Consider the following 5,796-nt stretch of genomic DNA (forward strand, 5'->3'; position numbering starts at 1 on the left):
AGCAAGACCAGGTCTTCTTCAACCCCTTCCTATACCTGAACAAATTTGGACAGACATTTCCATGGACTTCATAGATGGGTTACCCACTTCACAAGGTCAAAGTACTATCATGGTGGTCGTTGATCGTCTGACAAAGTATGCCCATTTTTGTACATTATCGCATCCTTATACTATTGCCCGTGTTGCTCAAGAATTTGTTGACCATATAATCAAACTACATGGTCTACCAAGATTTATTGTCACTGATAGAGATCCGGTTTTCACAAGTAAATTTTGGAGAGAAATATTCCAATTGCAAGGTACTAAACTTAATTTTAGCACATCCTACCACCCATAGTCTGATGGACAAACAGAGGTTGTTAATTGATGTTTAGAGAATTATTTACGTTGCTTAACTGGTGATAGACCCAAGGAGTGGGTTCGTTGGCTTCCATGGGCAGAATGGTGGTACAATACGACCTACCACTCAGCTATTAAGATTACCCCATTTGAGGCCGTTTATGGATGTATATCACCCTCAGTTAGCTCATACACACGTGGATCAACAAATGTGCATCAAGTCGATCAAAATCTACGCACAAGGGACCAAATATTGCAACTTTTGAAAAACAACTTATGCGATGCACAAGCAAGAATGAAGCAATTGGCCGACATGCATCGTTCGGAAAGAGAATTTGCAATAGGAGATTGGGTTTTTCTAAAACTACAACCATACAAACAAGTTTCAATTCGTTGTTCAAACTCTATGAAGTTGTCACCGAAATTTTATGGCCCTTATAAAGTGATGGAACGTATTGGACCTGTTGCTTATCGCTTGGAGCTTCCACAAGATTCTAAAATACACCCTGTATTTCACGTGTCTTGTTTAAAGAAGAAACTAGGCGATAAATTTACTCCTCAACAACATCTTCCTGAAGTGAATTCAGATGGTGAAGTTAAATTTCAACCTTATGCTATTTTAGAAAGGAGACTTGTGAAGAAGAACAATCAAGCAACAGTTGAGCTATTAATTCAATGGGACAATTTTTCTATCGATGATGCAACATGGGAATTATATGATACCATTCAAGAAAAATTTCCAGAATTTATTGATAAACAACCTTGAGGACAAGGTTGTTTTGAAGGGCGGTGGAATGATAAGATCCTTTAATGGATCTTTTCAAATAAATCTATTAATTTTATTTCCTTTTTAAAATAAGTTTTAGACTTTTTCTTTTTATTTTAGATAAGTTTTAATTTGACATTTTCTCATGAAAATGTATTTTTATTTTATTTTTCTTTTACACCTTTTCTTTTGAAAAGGTAGTTTTATTTTATTTTTCTTTTAGACCTTTTCTTTTTGAAAAGGTAATTTAGGTCTCTATTTAAAGAGACGTTATGTAACTTTGGAAGATAAGCAATTTCCCTTTTAATTAATCAATTTCGTTTGATTATTGGAGGCCGATCCCCTCGAAGCGATCACCCTATCCCCCTTTTCCCTTTCTCTTTCGATTTTTTCACGTGATAGGCCCCTGGGTTCCTATCACAAATCCGCCTTCTCGTGATCTGCTCCAAGCGGCGACAACAGCAACTCCGACGGCGTTTGAGAAGGGCAACTCAGAGGAGGACGAAGCTGGCCTTCAGCATTTACTCCGGTGAGGATCCCTCTTCTCCATTTTCCCCGAATTATCCATCAACAGGCGGCGGATTTAATTAGGGTTTTCACCGGCGTGGTTGCGCCGGAGGATTCCCTCATCTCTGATTTGACCAAGTCTGAAATCCCTTGCCGACGTGGTAGCGAGAGAAGGGAAACTCAAAGGAGGACGGAGCTGGCCTTGAACATCTTCTCTGGTGAAGCCTTACTGAAATCCAACACTGAGGCTGTTGTGGACTTCCACGAACGTGGTTGCGAATGCTGGCATGATCCCAGCAACTTCAATCTTCAATTCTGGCAGCAAGCTTCATTTCATCTCTCTGCTATTCAACTTCGCGTAGTTTGTGTTGGTGGAATCAGTAGATCAGAGGGTGAGGACAGTAATTTTTGTGTAATCTGTTGCTCTTCACTGAAGTGTTTAACTGCGGGAAGAACCAGCCATTATGTATCATTGTCCGGGATCAGTTTAGTCATCTGTATTGTTGTCCACCGGCGTTGCTGGTTCCATCTCCGGGCCCCCTTGTGACAAAGGAGGTAGTCGATTGGAGTTGATCGAGGAATAGTGGTTTGGATAGTTAGTTTATTTTCCTATTGAATGTTTCATGTTTAGTTGTTAGTTTACTTTTGTGTTTAATCTATGTGTTATTTCCTTATGATACATGTGGAGTGTTTAGCTTTACTTTGTTTAGTTTTATTTATGTATGATTGTTAATCTTGTATCATAGGGTGACAATGTGATACATGTTTAGCTTTTATGCATAGTTAGGTTTTATTTGATTGTTGTTAAGTTGATTAGTCAATTGTTTTTTGTTTAACTGTTGCTTTCTTTATGTATGGCCACACCGGCAACTTTGGGCATGTTTTATCCAGGGAGGAAGCATCTGCAAGCTTGCGACGTCAAGTAAAAGAGAAAGAAAACCAGAGGAAAAGGAGCTGTCCACTGCCTCATTTTGTGGATTGGGTGCACTGATTTAGCTTAAAGTATACAACGGTGGTGATTCCCAGTGGGACCTCCAAAACATTCTCTCAATCATCTCCCCCATACTTGTTGATTGCTTATGTGAGTTTAGTCCACATTCTCTCAATTATCTCCCCCATACTTGTTGATTGCTTATGTGAGTTTAGTCCTCTCATCAAACAATTTCACATCAGTGCCAATGAGGTGAGATTTCACAGATAATGCAAAATATTGAATGTGCTGTTTAAATAATGCAGGTACGGATTTCATCTGATTTTTCCATTCTTGCAAGTAGGTCACTGGACAGCAGACAGATAAAAAAAACAAAAAACAAAAAAAAAGCAAGATCATACCTTTTCCATGTTGATCCTAGGAAATGGTTTCACAGAGATGATGATAACATTCTTAAAGATGTAATGTATGCCCCTCTCCTTAGTGGCTCCATCCAAGCCAGCATAATCTGTCTCTGCCATGGGTGGGTGGGAGTAGAGATACCCCAGAAAGAGGCAGCTTGTGCCACTATTATCTCATGAACATGAGAACCAGGGCATCTTCAGACTGCTGGTGGAACTCACCACTCAACATAAATGAGTACTTTGAGAAAAATGCACCAGAAAGTAAGTGGTCCCTAAAGTCATCCTATTCCTTGCGAAAACAATAGGTTCAGCTGGACGATAAGCATACACATCCAATTCCATACTTCGTGATCCCATGAGCATCATGCTTTCTCCTTTTTCTGCCCCTTTATCTTATTGGATTTCTTGAGTTTGGATGAGCTGATGGTAGGCAACATCGCGAGAAGATGTCACTGTTTTTGTGGTGTTGGAGCTAGAGGATATTTTTTGGGAAGGAAGATGCACAGAGACATGGTTGCATTAGTTTACTGCCACAGGCTTGCACCAGTTGCACATTCTGATCTTCTTTTTGGCTGAGTTTCATGTGGTAAATAGTGCTCTTATAATGGTCCTTGGAAGAGCAAAGGTGAATCTGCAGTGACAGAGTAGTGGATTACATTATGTATCATTCTGAATAATTCCATAGCATTGCCTGAGGATGATTTAGTTTAGCTGTTGCAGTATCCACTTTGCATTGATAATCTTCTCTTGGGCAGATACACAGATGGAAGGACTGGGAAAAGGATACGACATCGGCTGAGTATGCCTTCACGACTGGTATATATATGTTCACTATTCTTTGTTTTTTTGTCCCAGATTTGCATCCTTGGATCCTAGTTTGAGTGGTAAAAGTGCAGAACCAGTATATCGTGATGCAAAAGGTTTGAGTTCTCTGACACAGCATTGAATTTGAAATTTTTTCATGTACATTTGGAAGCCCAGATTCTACCGGTTTTGTAGTTTTATATTTGCATGTTTCTGACTGCTGAGTGACTGAATTATTTTCTGCAGGGAAAGCTATTTCAAAGGAAGAGCTACTGAAACCAAAGGAGGAAGAGAAACCAAAGGTATTTTTCACACACTTCATCTTTGATTTGGTGGTCATGTTTACCATACGTGTCAGTTAATTCCCAAGAGCTATATTTTTTTGTTTCACTTTTATTGTTAGCTATATGAGCACAACATGCTATGCTTTTGATTTATTATTACAGCTATTTATCAGAAAGGAGAATTATTGGTACACTTTTGATTGTTTAATTATAGGCTCTCTTAGTTGGAAGCAAGTGTAGTGCTGATTGTGTAGGAGTGATTTGTAACCCTTATTATTATTTATTAGTTTTTGCACAATTTTTTATGTTGGATCCATTGCTGTCTAGTTGATTTTTATTTGCTCTTTTTGTTTCTTTAAGTTCACTTCCATTTGCAATCTCTTCATATATTAGTGACTAATGGTTGGTTGCTGTTCCTGGATTTGTTATAGCGCTATTGGTTGTTTCTACTAAAGAAAGTTAACTTTTATCAGGAATATTCTTCTGTGATCTTCCTACACAATTGGGAGACTTTGTAAAACCAAAGTAACTAATTTATTAGGTTGAAATGATAGATAGATGAGTGATCTCAGTCTTGGCATGACTAACATTTTTTTTTTATGTTCAAAACCTTTCATTTTGTTTTGTATGGTTCTCTCTAAGAGCATGGACCTAGTTATCTTTTGACAGCTGAATATGATTCTTTTACTTCATTTGTAACTGCAAATTCAACTTTCTGATACCTTGTGAATCACTGAAGATCCTTATTGCAAGCATTGAAGTAAGCATTGATGTGGTTGAGATAAATGATGAATAGGTCTCTTTTTAAGCATTCAAATTAGTCATCTTGTTACCTGTTGCTCTTACTACTTTTTCAACTATGATTTTTGGTCTTGATTTACTAATATATTATTTATGTGTTTTTACAGTTTACAAATCTCAAGTACTCCAGAGTTGAAATTGATGAAGTGCGGTTTGAGTGGGCTGAATGCATGCTAGATTACATTTGAGACAGTTGTACCTTGATGTGTTAACAGAATGTTATACTTTGATTTTAATATCTATTAGCTAGCTTTTGATGTAAAAAGAATGTTTGGGTATTTTATGGATATTGTTGTAAGAAGATTATTTATATAATTTGTGAATATTTGTGTATTTTATGGATATTATTGAATGAAGAATATTTGTACAATTTGTGAATATTTGTGTATTTTTTTTTGTTATTGTCGGTTTTAAAATCAAATTTGTGTTGTTAAAAAATATACATATTACATCGGTTTTCCACCGATGTAAAACCGGTGTTATAAAGTAATATTACATCGGTCATTTACCGCTGCCAAAACTGGTGTTATTAACATACAATATTACATCGGTTTTACACCGTTGATGAAACGGTGTCGTTAAGTGATACTACACCGGTTAATAACCGATTCGAAGACCGGTGTCGTTAAGTGATACTACACCGGTTTTAACCCGATGTCTAAAATGGTAGACTTTTAACATCGGCTTCATAGACATCGGTCGAAAATCAAATAGACACCGGTGGAAAACCGATGTCTATGAGCGATTTTGTTGTAGTGAAAGCTGCACGACCGTGTGTCTCCACACGGCCAGAACCCTTCTGCTCTCTGGAAATACTACACGGCCGTGTAGTGCACATGGCCACAGCCTGCTTGGTCTCTGGAAATCTCACACGGCCGTGTAGATCCACACGACCATGTAAGGCTTCTGCTCTGGTAGGCTTCAAATCTTGACACGGCCGTGCGAGGTTCACACGGCCAT

The 5,796-nt window shown here is 38.0% G+C and overlaps 1 long non-coding RNA gene across 1 annotated transcript; it reads left to right on the forward strand.

The window, feature by feature from the left end:
- The first annotated feature begins 1,439 nt into the window (after positions 1-1,439).
- LOC121996336 lies at positions 1,440-5,003 on the forward strand. Its single transcript, XR_006116048.1, has 5 exons — positions 1,440-2,167; positions 2,504-2,693; positions 2,849-3,867; positions 3,998-4,053; positions 4,944-5,003. It is a non-coding gene; the product is annotated as an uncharacterized LOC121996336 (long non-coding RNA).
- The last annotated feature ends 793 nt before the right edge of the window (positions 5,004-5,796 follow it).

Source organism: Zingiber officinale, chromosome 6A (genome assembly GCF_018446385.1).
Source record: "Zingiber officinale cultivar Zhangliang chromosome 6A, Zo_v1.1, whole genome shotgun sequence".
Classification (NCBI taxonomy): domain Eukaryota; kingdom Viridiplantae; phylum Streptophyta; class Magnoliopsida; order Zingiberales; family Zingiberaceae; genus Zingiber; species Zingiber officinale.